The sequence below is a fragment of the Canis lupus genome, chromosome 4, assembly GCF_003254725.2.
Source record: "Canis lupus dingo isolate Sandy chromosome 4, ASM325472v2, whole genome shotgun sequence".
In the NCBI taxonomy this organism is placed as follows: domain Eukaryota; kingdom Metazoa; phylum Chordata; class Mammalia; order Carnivora; family Canidae; genus Canis; species Canis lupus.
Genome location: NC_064246.1, coordinates 36,421,928 through 36,435,598, shown reverse-complemented (window position 1 = coordinate 36,435,598; position 13,671 = coordinate 36,421,928).

The following is a 13,671-nucleotide window of genomic DNA, read 5'->3' as shown; positions in this document are numbered from 1 at the left end:
GTACATATTCATATTTTTTCCTAATTTTTCATTTCCCCCTTTGTATCTTATGATAAAGTGGAGCAGAGCTATTCAGCTTACATTGGGGCACCTGGATGGCTGAGTCAGTTAAGCGTTAGACTCTTGATTTCGGCTCAGGTCATGATCTCAAGGTTGTGGGATGAGTCCCACGCTGGGACTCCTTGTTCAGCAGGGAGTTTGCTAGATTGTTTCTCTTCCTCTCCCTGTGCCTGGCTTCCCCACCATGTGTGTGCTCACTTGTGCTCTCTCTCAAATTAATTAATTTATAAAAAATAAAAAAAAAAGGAAATTAGCTGACGGTGAGGTAAACCCAATGCTTTCTCAAGCTTTCTCCATCTGTGTTACTTCCTGGTTTTTTTTTTTTTTTTTTTTTTTTTTAAGATTTTTGTTATTTATGAATGAGAGAAAGAGAGCAGGAGGAGGAGCAGAGAGGGACAAGCGGATTCTGCACCAAGCATGGAGCCCAACACAAGGCTCGATCTCAGGAGCCTGAGATCATGACCTGAGCTTAAACCAAGAGTTTCACACTTAATCTGAGTCACCCAGGCACTCCCTGAGTGCGGGAGGAGGGGGGTGGGGGGCAACTCGATTTCCCAATACATTTGACCATTACTATGAATATCAGTATTGTAACAGGGCCACTGCTACACCCTATCACGCAGTGTGCTAGGATATGTGTCCTCAAAGGCTCTGGCACATTAGTAGAGTTCCATTCAGTCATTAACAATTTGTCCAGTCCATCATCACACAGTGTGACTGAAATGTCCCTCAGAGTGATGCCATTTAGGTTTGCAGACTCCCATTCAGTTTTTTTTTAGGTTCCAAAAGCAAGAGTGGTCTCACAGCAACATGAGTCTCCACCCTTTCAGGCACCAAAGCCACACTGTCATGCTTTCATTGCATAGGCCACTCATTCATTTCTTTACCCTTAGCTCCCATCTCTCCTCTCCTGTTACACCCAAACTTTTCTACTTTTGGAAGGGGTGTTAGGTTTGGCCACTGTTGCCAGTCCAGGTTGCCAAGAGAAATACTGTTTAGCATATGCTCCCCTCAGGCCTCTTCCACTGGGACAGGGCAGGGACAGGGGAGGATTCCCTGGGCGCAGAACTAAGGGGAGCTGTCAGACTGCTTTGCAATATAGCTACATTTAGTCGTAGCCCCAACTGTGCCAGGTGGGACAAAGGCACAACCTACCCCATCAGACCCTTAGGAATCTTGACATAAAGGCTGAAAAGTACAGTTTCTTACTTAGGGATCGCCCCTGCTTCTGGAACCTGGTCCTGGGACCATTACAACAGGTAGGACAGAGGAAGTTGAGGTGATGTGGGGGAAAAAAGAAAGTGTAGTGATATCAGCATCCTTCCCATCATCTCTTCTCCAAATCTACCCTCCCCCTGAAAAAGTAGAGGAATCTGTCTAGCGGGTACCTGCTCTGGGCCTCATGGTGAGTGAGCACACACTCACAAACATGTAAGCCAGGCCTTCATGCCTTTATTCCCCCATTTTAGACTTTAAAAAAATGTTTCAACTGCCTGTTCCAATTCTCCATTAAACCATTCCTTTGAAAATTATATCCCTCTGTCCACTGTTGAACATTATGTGCTATAAAATGTGTTCCTTGGTCTGAAGATATGTGATCTGACAATCCATACAGTTCTAGTATCTTCAGTTCCAGTCCTTTTATTGTGCCCTGAGCATTTTTACCTACCATGGGACTGGCTATCCTCAGCCCGGAGTACTGTCTGTTCCTGTCAGGGCCCGTTTGTACCCCTTGCCCTCCAGGTTTACAGGCGTCAGTCTGATTTGCCAGATACATGTGGCCACTGCCTGTCAGAAAAACCCAAACCTAGGGGCTTGTACCATTGTCCAGTTCTTCCATCATTGCTGGAAAAATAGCATACAATTCAGCCCACTGAATTGATTTGTTTTGATCTTCATCAGAGTAGTGGACTTCCAAACAGAAAACTGTCCATTTACCATGGAACTCCCCCTCCATAAACCAACAACTCTGCTGGTCGATGGAGAGCTTTTCATGGGGCGTTGCCTGAGGGCTCAGTGGCCATAGGATCCAATAGCTACTCAGGTGGTTCCAGAGCTGTCTTTAGGGAAAAGAGGCTCCTACTCAGGAGTACTTCCTCTCATTCTCCTGGTAACCTGTTCCGGTAGAAACCATTTCCGTTTTATGATGAAATACTTCTGGGCATTACCCTCCTCATTAAAGAATTTCCCCCAATATCACCCAAGGCATTGTGGGTTCAGTTTTCAAGGTTATTTTATGCCCTTTTATCATAGGGAAAATCGCAGTTCAGTAATCTCTCTCAAATGGGAATTTACTGTCGCAAATCCCAGCAATTGCCACTAGGTGGCGCTCGTAGGCTGCATATGGGGCTGTGTCCTTCAGCGAAAACCCTGAATGGGCCCCTGTAATCTCAGGGCTTCCCATTCAGCATGTCCAGTCAATACTGGCGCAAGGCGGGATCACCATGCCTTCCGTTACACATACAGGCGGAGTAGATTTAGCAGACTTCTTAAAGGCCCTTAGGATTTGGGTAACGGTAAATGAGCACGGACTCATGCTGAAAGTCACCAGCCGAACTATCCCCTAATGAGAGAGTCAGCCTGTCCCCTGCAGGGGGCCAGACAGGGACTGCTCCTCTAGCTATGAAAGCCCTAGACAGCATCACTGTTCAGTATAAGTCTGTCTGGCCCACACTGAAATTCTGTTGTTTACTATAACCAACCTCATGAATTATCTTAGCTACTGGAGAACTTGCAGCTTCTACATCAGCACCTGCTACTTCACCTTGCATTTTTATGTTCTGGGGACAGCTTCCTTCCTTAAGCCCAAGAACTACCTCTGCCAGCTCTGAACTTATTTTCTGCAACTTCCTCACCCTTCTCTGCCTGCAGAGAGTTGAAGAGAGTGAGTGCCTAGCTCTCCTTTAGGCTTTGGCCAATTAAGGGAATGTGGTGGCTGGTTTGATCTTCTGTGCAGACCACTCAAACTTTCTTCATATCAGTAATAAGGCTGTTTCCCTTTATTATCATCTGTGTGTTTACTGGAGGAACACTTTCAATTTCCTTCAAGAACTTTCCCTTTGCATTTACCACTTGGCTGACTGCTCAACACATGAGGCCTAGCTTTCAGCACACTTCTTTGCTCAGCTTAATAAGCATTTCTAGCTTTTCATTTAAAGTGAGAAATATAAGACTCTTCCTTTAACTTAAACACTTAGAGACCACTGTAGAATTATTAATTGGCCTAATCTCAATATTGTTGTGTCTCTGGGAATAGGGAGGCCCTAGGAGAGGGGGAAAGACAGGGCAACGGCCAGTTGAGCAGTCATAACACACACAACACATATCAATTAAGTTCATCATCTTGGGCAGCCCGGGTGGCTCAGCGGGTTACCGCCGCCTTCAGCCCAAGGCGTGATACTGGGGACCCGGGATCGAGTCCCACATCGGGCTCCCTGTATGGAGCCTGCTTCTCCCTCTGCCTGTGTCTCTGCCCCCCTCTCTCTGTGTGTCTCTCATGAATAAATAAATAAAATCTTAAAAAAAACAAAGTTCATAATCTTAAGTGGGTATAGTTCTTGGTGCCCCACAACAATTACAATAGTGACATTCCTGATCACAAATCACCATAACAAATACGATGATAATGAAAAAACTAGAAATATTGTGAGAATTACCAAAATGTAACACACAGATAGAAAATGGGCAAACACTGCTGGAAAAATCACCCCAATAGACTTGCTCAACACAAGGGTAGCCACAGGGATCCCTGGGTGGCACAGCGGTTTAGCGCCTGCCTTTGGCCCAGGGCGCGATCCTGGAGACCCGGGATCGAATCCCACGTCGGGCTCCCGGTGCATGGAGCCTGCTTCTCCCTCTGCCTATGTCTCTGCCTCTCTCTCTCTCTCTCTCTGTGACTATAAAAAATAAATAAAAATTAAAAAAAAAAACAAGGGTAGCCACAAATCTTCCATTTCTAAAAATTACAGTATCTGCAAAGCACAATAAAGTGAAGCACAATAAAACGAGGTATGCCTATACAAACTCGACCAACACTATTCCTTGCAGAAGCCAACCTGCTCATCCCAGGAAAATGTCAGGGAATCAAGAATTCTACCAGTGATATGAAAAGCTTGTTTTTCTGTGTTTCTGAATTTGTAGAATTACTCTGATGTGCAGTGCTATTTGGCATGCTTTCTCTACAGAGGAGAAACAAGATTTATTCTTTAACATGGAAAGACTTCCTTGGATGGCTGACAAAGTCAACCTTGGCACTGAGGCTGGGGTTTGGTAAAGCCCCAAGGGTCACATTCTTTACAACCTCTATCCTGCCAGAGGTATGTTTAAGGTCCTCAGTTTGCATTCAGGACCTAAGGGCTATCACGCTGGCTACTACTAGGTTTCACAGACAGAAGCTTTAACTAGATGGGCATCATCTTCCTTGAGATCCTCAAGTTTTCCCACATGCCTGACTTGCCAGGAAGTGACCTCTTCACCATCCTCAGGCTTGGACTTCATGGGCCATCAAACGAGCCACAGGCGGGCTCACTGGAGCACTGTGCAGGCACCTTTTCGACAGGTGTTCAGAGAGTGCTGAACAGCCCTGAGCGACACACAGTTGGGTACTGGCATAGTCACAATCAGCTCATCTAGCAACACCCTGGTAGGAAGGAGCAGGGACTGTGAGCCTACGTAGAGTTAGTGTCATGGGAAGTAAAGCTACTTGTTTGGCAATTCCTCAAAAAGTTAAACACAGAACTCCCACGACTCAGCAATTCTACTCCTGGGTATAGCCAAAAGGTACAAGCAACCGGAAGTATCCATCACCAGATGAATACAATGTGGTATATTCATGCAATGAAATATCCCTTGGCCATTCTATATCGATACATGATAACCTTGAGGACACTGAAACCAAGCCCTAACCCTAAAAATATGACTCAGTGAAATAAACCAGACACAAAATATTACATGACTACACTAATATTTGAGGTAAGGTATCTAGAATAGGCAAATTCAGACACAAGAGTGGAACAGAAGTTACCAGAGGGTATGGGGAGGAGGCAATGGGAGTTAGTGTTTAATAAGTAGAGTTTCAGTTCGGGAAGATGAAAAAGTTCTGGACATGGATGGTGGTGATGGTGGCACATTATAAATGTCCTTAATGTCACTGACCTTATACTTAAAAATGGTCAAAATGGTCAATTTTGTGTATTATGCATACAATTTATGTATATTTTACCAAAAAAAATTTTTTTTTAAAGGACGGTAATGTGGTCCAGGCAGTTTAACATTTGACCACTATTCTGGGTAGTTTTATACACAAGGCAGGTCAATTATGTCATATTTTTAAAGAATCATCATCTTAGTAAGACATCTTCCAGCAGATATTTTTCCTTAATAATAATTGAAGGTTCAGACCCCACAATTCCTAGAAGTCAGGTACATATCGACAGAAAAGCTTAGGCAGAAAACAAAAACGTAAAGGAAACCACCAAAAAACAACAACAACCAAAAAAACCCTTAAGGCCCACATCTACAAGATGAAACTATTTGGAGATTAAGCACAATGCCTGGGAGAATAAATGGGAAGTGACTCCATTAGACATCACTCAAGGAAATAAGAACTAAAATAAGATATGTTTTCATCTCTGTGGTCTGGGCAAGTGAGCATGTAATTTGCCCTATAAATGGTGGGTGAGCTGATCCAGGGGCAAATCAGAGGAAGTCAGGTCTTCAACATTCCAGAAGAGTGGAGGACATGACACTGGAAAACTCTGGGAGAATTACACCTAGACCTGAGGGATGGTCTCCCTCAGGTGGGATGGAGGTGAAAAGGGATAGAGTAGAAGTTGGTCAGAAATGGGAGAAACAGCAGAAAAAGAAAGGCAGGCAGGATTCCTGCCTTTGCACACCTGGGAGGGCTCACAGGAGAACCAGACCGGCTGCAAGAAGCTGTCTCCTCAGGTACCCTGCAGACATTGGATGAGCAAGATCGCAGCGGAGTAACTGCACCGGGGGCTCGGCCCAGGGGCTCCAGGTCCGCAGGACTGGAAGTACTTTATTTGATAAACCCACACAATTATGTTTTTAGCAAGGTCTTTTCTTTACTCAGTGAAAAACTAAGGTCATAATTAAGTTTCTACTTTGAGAGATTCTCACCCTTTTTCAGTCATAAACATCCCCAGGGCATGATCCTCTCCTGTCTGTGGGTGGATGACATCCTCTCACTTAAATCGTAAGTTGGCTTATTTAAGGGAACTTGCATTGCCGAGTATTCTTTGGGTGATATTAAATTTGTTCTCATATGATGTACAGGGATAAACAGAAACTGAAGCAATTCAAGTCATGGCGTTAACAATAGAGACCACATCTGGGGCACCTGGGTGGCTCAGTTGGTTAAGTGTCTGCCTTGGGCTCAGGTCATGATCCCAGGGTCCTGGGACAGAGCCCTAAGGGCTCTCTGCTCAACTGGGAGCCTGCTTTTCCCTATCCCTCTGGCCTGCCACTCCCCCTGCTTCTCTGTCAAATAAATAAAATCTCAAAAAAAAAAGATATAGACCACACCTGGCACTTGGCTGGCTCAGTCTGGGGAGCATGTGACTCTTGATCTTAGGGTTGTGAGTTCAAACCCCACATTGTATGGCCAATTATTTAAATAAATAAAAAATTTTAAGGCATTAGACCACACCCTAGAAACATTTATTTTTGCATTCTAGGTTTCAATTGCTATAAGCATATCTAAGGGGGAGGCTCCTTATCAAAATCCAGATCAGATAACTCAAGGGTACAGAGGGAAAAAGCTAGCGCTGGTCTAAAATTTAGCTCCAGAGCAGCCCGGGTGGCTCAGTGGTTTAGCACCGCCTTCCACTTGGGGCATGATCCTGAAGACCAGGGATCGAGTCCCACGTCGGGCTCCCTGCATGGAGCCTGCTTCTCTCTCTGTGTCTCTGCCCCCCCCCCCTTTGGGTCTCTCACAAATAAATAAATAAATATTTTTTAAAAAAATAAAAAATAAATAAAATTTAGCTCCAGCTCATACCTTTGGGGCATCCAGTACATCCCAAGGCAATACTGGCAAGTTTCCCCTTGGATGAAGCTTCCTTCAAGGGTGGCCATGCTCTGGGAAATTGAGAGGATGCTAACTAAATAGTGGGTCTCTGAGATAGAGAATAGGAGATTAAAATCTAAACTGGATTCTGTTCTCAGTTTGGAAATTTTCTTACTAAAGATTCTGAGTATCAGTAGGAAGGTGCTACTCTCTAGGGGTTGTAGTGCCTGTTTCTACCCTTGAGTGGAGACTGGGGCTCTAGGGTTTCAATGTCAGGCTCGCCCGCTATCTGGAGAAGACAGCATGCCATTACGCAATGGATTTTGGTCCAAGGTAATGAATACCGAAATTTTCCCAGTTTCATTCTAAAACAGAAAAAATATTTTTTAAAAATATTATAAAATATTTAAAATATTTATAAATATTTATACAATAAAGATTTTATTTATTTATTCATGAGAGACTCAGAAAGAAAGAGACACAGGCAGAGGGAGAAGCAGGCTCCCTGGGAGCCTGATGCGGGTCTTCATCCCAGGTCCCCAAGATCACACCCTGAGCCAAAGGCAGAAGTTCAACCGCTGAGCCACCCAGGCGTCCCAATAAAATAATATTTTTATTGGATTGTTTTATTATTATAGCTTTCCAAATATTTTGTGGTGATTCTGCATAAGCCACCACACAGGCTAGCATCTAATCCAGGATGCCCTAACAGCCAGTGTGCAGAAGACTCCTCTCAAAAATGCGGATTTCCATGCTCCACCACCTCCATTCTGGTGACTCATCCTGAGAACCGAGTTCCAATTACAGCAATCATTTGGATGTTTGCATCTCACCTTCTGGAGACTAGAAAGGAGAATGCTCATGTTTTTCAAAGACCTGGGCTTTGCAACCCAACACTCTGAAGAACTCATCTGGTTATTCGGCGCACAGCATGTCTGTTGTATATTAAAGTAGATAAAGTAGTCAGTAGTCACTTATCCTGATAACACAAACCTGTGGCCTCGCATGTGTAGGGATAACCCTTTTCTACCTGCCACAGTGGGAAGAAGTGGGTAGGTACCACATCCCCAAGAGTCAGTTAATAGAGGAGAGCATGAATACCCTTAGTCCAAATGTCCTAAATGTGGACTGCAGAGTCAACATGAAGTACTGGCTAAAGGCTCACATCTGGGACACGTGGGTGGTTCTCTGCCTTCCACCCAGGGCGTGATCCTGGGGTCCCGGGATCGAGTCCCGTGTGGGGCTCCCTGAACAGAGCCTGTTTCTCCCTCTGCCTATGTCTCTGCCTCTCTCTCTCTCTCTCTCTCTCTCCGTGTGTCTCTCATGAATAAATAAATAAAACCTTTTAAAAAAAAATAAAGGCTCACATCTGCAGTGGGAGATGCCTATTTTCCAACAATGAGATGACCAAAAACACAAGACCACAGGTTGACCAAGTCCAAGACCACTTCAGTGGGACACCTGGGTGACTAGTTGGTTGAGTCTGCCTTCAGCTCAGATCATGATCCTGGGGTCCTGGGATTGAGCCCTGTGTAGGACTCCCTGCTCAGCAGAGTCTGCTTCTCCTTCTCCCTCTGCCCCCCTCACGCATGCCCTCTCTCAAATAATCTTAAAAAAAAAAAAAAAAAAAAGACCACTTCAATACCCTTTCCCCTCCTCTACCTCCAATAAAAGTTTAGAAAGAGATAAAGAGATCACTAGGGGGGTGGGGTTGTGTGTATGTGGTCCAGTCATCTATTGCTACATAAAAGGCTACCTACCCCAAAGCCTAGTGGTGTACAACAATCATTTTTACATTCATGCGTTCTATGGATTGGGGATTGAGCATGGAAATGTGGTAAATCCTTCTCCACTCCTTGACATCTGGGCTTCTGCTGGGATGACTTGAGCTGACAGAAAGCTCAGATGCCTCCTTCCTTGCACATCTGGCACCTGAGCCCCAAAGGCTAAGAATGGGCAGCTGGAGCACCTGCACAGGGCTCCCTAGCAGGGGGCTTCAGGCAGTGGGAATAGGTAGGGTTTCTTACATAATGGCTGGGAGCTCCAAGGGCCAGTGTCCCTGCTAAACAGGTGAAGATACTTGATCTCTAGGATCAGGCCCTGGAGTTCACAGCATGTGACTTTTGTCACACTCCACTAATGGAAGCAATGACAGACCCACTCACACTCAAAAACAGGGAATAAGAATATCACCCCACCTCTTGATGGAAGAAGCATGAAAGAATTTGGGGCAGCATTGTAAAATCATCACAGGTCATCAGGAAGAGTAAATAATAAATAATAATAGAAGAAAATTTCCCAGAGCTGAAGAAAGACATGAGTTTCAAATTAAAAGAGGACCCCAAGCGCTAAGGAGAAAAAAAAAGATTCAAATCTGGACACATCTTGATGATGTTTCAGATCACCAAAGATAGCTACAGTTAACTGTTGAATGACATGGGTTTGAACTGTGCTTATACATAGATTTTTTTTTTTTTTAAGTAGGCTCTACATTCAGCATGGAGCCCAATGAGGGGCTTGAATTCACAACCCTGAGATCAAGACTTGAACTGAGAGATCAAGAGTCAAATGCTCAACTGAGTCACCTAAGGCGCCCTGGATTTTTTTTTCCAATAAATATAGTATAGTATTGTAAATGTATTTTCTCTTCCTAATGATTTTAATACTTTTTCCTCTATATAATTCCTCTATATAATACTGTATATAATACATTTAACATACAAAATATGTGTTAATTAACCATTCATGTTAAATGGGTAAGGCTTCCATTCAACAGTAGACTATTAGTTTTAGGGGAGTCAAGTTATACTAGGACTTTTGACTGGAGGGGGTAGTCAGTGCCCCTAACTTGAGTTCTTCAGGGTCAACAATATTCCCAAAAACTTCCAGAAAGAAAAACAATCTCAAGAGCAATAAGAATCAGATGAGGGGCAGCCTGGGTGGCTCAGCGGTTTAGTGCTACCTTTGGCCCAGGGCTAATCCTGGAGACCCGGGATTGAGTCCCACGTCAGACTCCCTGCATGGAGCCTGCTTCTCCCTCTGCCCCCCTCTCTCTCTCTTGAATAAATGAAATCTTAAAAAAAAAAAAAAAAGATTGCTCTCATTGGATCTAGAGTGAATCATGGCTCAGGATTCCAGGTATCTGGAGCTGTCAGCCAAGCAGTGGTGCCCAAAGAGTAGATCAGCTGAGCCTGTGCCACTGCACAGGCATGAGACCCAAATCTCCCAGTTTATCCATCTAGGTCATCTCCATCACATGACTTCACCTCAGCTCAGGCTTGCCCACTTCCCTAACATTCCCCCTCTCCACAAGATCTCATTTCCCTCCTAAATACTAACTGACCTGTGAAGTCTCCCAAATTTACCAACTTAACCATTTCAAGTCCTTCCCTCCTTTTTTTTTTTAAGAATTCATATTTTTTTAAAGATTTTGTTTATTTATTCATGAGAGACACAGAGAGAGAGGGGCAGAGACACAGGCAGAAGGAGAAGCAGACTCCATGCGGGGAGTCCGACGTGGGACTCGATCCCGGGTCTCCAGGATCAGGCCCTGGGCTGAAGGCAGCGCTAAACCGCCGAGCTGCCCTCCTTCCCTCCTTCTACATAAGAGATTCTCCCTCTGGTTGCCAATCCCCATTTGCATGAGCTGGGATTAGGTTCAGCTATATAAGAAAACCCAACACAATGAATGCATGCTCAGAAGTCGGTTTCTCTCCTTGTGAATGCCATCTACAGTGGTGGCCAGTCCAGGGATTGTAGCATGCTGCCCTCCAGATGGCCTCGTGCTCAGCAGCCTGTTGCCTGCAGGCTATTCACCCATGATCTCTAAGCCTCAAGCCTTCCTTTCTATGTTTTTGTGTGGCACTGGGTCTGGAACTCTGCACTGTCTCCCAGGCTCCTCACCCAGCCGTCCTCCTGCTGAGTTGTGCCACTGGGAGGTATCAGATGGAAGGGGAAGCAGGAAGAAGGGACTTCCTTTTTTCCAAGGCTAGTAGCAGCAACATGAGCCAGGCGGTTCCAGTAGCATAGGGCTTACCCTGCCAACAGAGAAAGCACTGGCTTTCCCAGGCTCCCTCCCGACTGGAGCTGTGCCTCTCTTGCAAGTTCAAATAATCATCAGGGTTCTACCTTCTCACAGGTCTCAGCAAAAACCACAGGACCCTCCAAGCTCCAGGGTTCTGGTAACATCACCTCTTCCTTTTTGTCCCTCTGGCAGGTATATGTTTCCCACACTGAATTTCTAGTATATCCCAGAGCCCCTTTTTGCTCTTTCAGCCATTCCACACCCCCATAACCAGCTCCCTATATTAAGCACCCTGTCTGAAATATCTAGTGTGCCATGATGTCCAGACTGGATCCTGAATCATAAATCTGTCTTTTCAGCCAGACTTTGCATTCAGCGAAGACAGGAACTATACCTCTGCATCCCTTGCCTACTGCCTAGTATATACTAGTTTACTAACAAAGATTTGTTGAATTAATTAGCCTTTAGTTCAGGATGGAAAATTGGAAATCAAAATAAAGCATGATAAAACCATGGACAAGATTATTTTAGTGCACAGTCATTGCTGATATTATTGACTAAAATCAAGAAATGCCAAGTATTGATTAAGAGATTTTTAAAAGATTTTATTTACTTATTCAGAGAGAGAGAGAGAGGCAGAGACATAGGCAGAGGGAGAAGCAGGCTCCATGCAAGGAGCCCGATGTGGAACTCGATCCTGGGACCACGGGATCACACCCTGGGCTGAAGGCAGACGCTCAACTGCTGAGCCACCCAGGTGTCCCTGTTCATGATTTTCTTATAACAATGCCCTGCCCTTTTGAAAACAAAAGCAAAGGGGTGCCTGAGTGGTTTGGTTGGTTAAGCATTCAACTCTTGATTTCAGCTCAGGTCATGATCTCAAGGGTTGTGAGATCAAGCCCTGGGTCAAGCTCATACTGGGCATGGAGCCTGCTTAAGATTCTCTCTCTCCTTCTCCCTCTGTCCATTCCCCCATATCCCCACTTTCTCTCTCTCTCTCTCAAAAAAAAAAAAAAAAAGGCAAAATAAACTGTTAGGACTACACCAAAATAAAAGTCTTTTGCACAGTGGGAAAAAAAAATTAACAAAATGAAAAGGCAATCTACTGAATGGGAGAAGATATTTGCAAATCATATGTCCAATTAGCGGCTAATATCCAAAACATACAAAGTTATAGAACACCAAAACCACAAATAATTCGATTAAAAAATGATGGGATCCCTGGGTGGCGCAGCGGTTTGGCGCCTGCCTTTGGCCCAGGGCGCGATCCTGGAGACCCGGGATCGAATCCCACATCGGGCTCCGGTGCATGGAGCCTGCTTCTCCCTCTGCCTGCCTCTCTCTCTCTCTCTCTCTCTGTGACTGTCATAAATAAATAAAAATTAAAAAAAAAAATGAGCAGAGGAACTAAATATACATTTTTCCAAAGAAGACATTACAGATGGCCAAGAGACAAAAATGCTCAACATCACTAATCAACAGGGAAATGCAAGTCAAAACTATAAGAGGTATCACCTCACATCTGTCAGAATGGCTAGAATCAAAAAGACAAGAATACATGTATGTGAGGATGTGGAGAAAAAGGAACCCTCGTGCACCATTAGGAACGTAAACTGGTCAGCCACGGTAGAAAAAATATGAAGGGTTCCTAAAAAATTAAATATAGAAATACAATATGATCCAGTAATTCCACTACTGGGCATTTACCCAAAGAAAATAAAAACACTAATTCAAACAAATATATGCTCTCCTATATTCATTGTCACATACAAGAGTCAAGGTACAGAAGCAAGCAGTGTCCCATACACAGACGAATGGGTAAAGATGTAGTATACGTACACGCAATGGAGTATCACTCAGCCATAAAAAAGAACAAGATTTTGCATCTGCAACAACACGGACGGACCTAGAGGGTATTATGCTAAGGGAATTAAGTCAGGCAGAAAAAGACAGATACCATATTATTTCGCTTGTATGTGAAATCTAAAAAAACAAAACAAAGCAGACTCATAAATATAGAGAACTGATGGTTGCCAGAGGTGCAGGGAGGTAGGGGGATGGGCAAAATGGGTGAAGGGGAGTGGGAGAGAGAGGCCTTCAGTTATGGTACGAGTAAGTCACAGGGATGAAGAGTACAGCATAAGAAATATAGTCGATGGGGGATCCCTGGGTGGCGCAGTGGTTTAGCGCCTGCCTTTGGCCTGGGGCGTGATCCTGGAGACCCAGGATCAAATCCCACATCGGGCTCCCAGTGCATGGAGCCTGCTTCTCCCTCTGCCTGTGTCTCTGCCTCTCTCTCTCTCTCTCTGTGACTACCATAAATAAATAAAAATTTAAAAAAATATATAGCCGATGGTATTGTAATAGCGCTGTACAGTGATGGCAACTATACTTGAGAGCATGGCCTCATGGAGTTGTCAAATCACTATGTGGTACACCTGAAATCAATGTAACATTGTACATCAATATTTCAGTTAAAAACTCAGCAAAAGCTTCTGATAGGTAAAGTTAACATTTACTGAAATATTATATATGGAAAAAATGCACAAATCTTAAG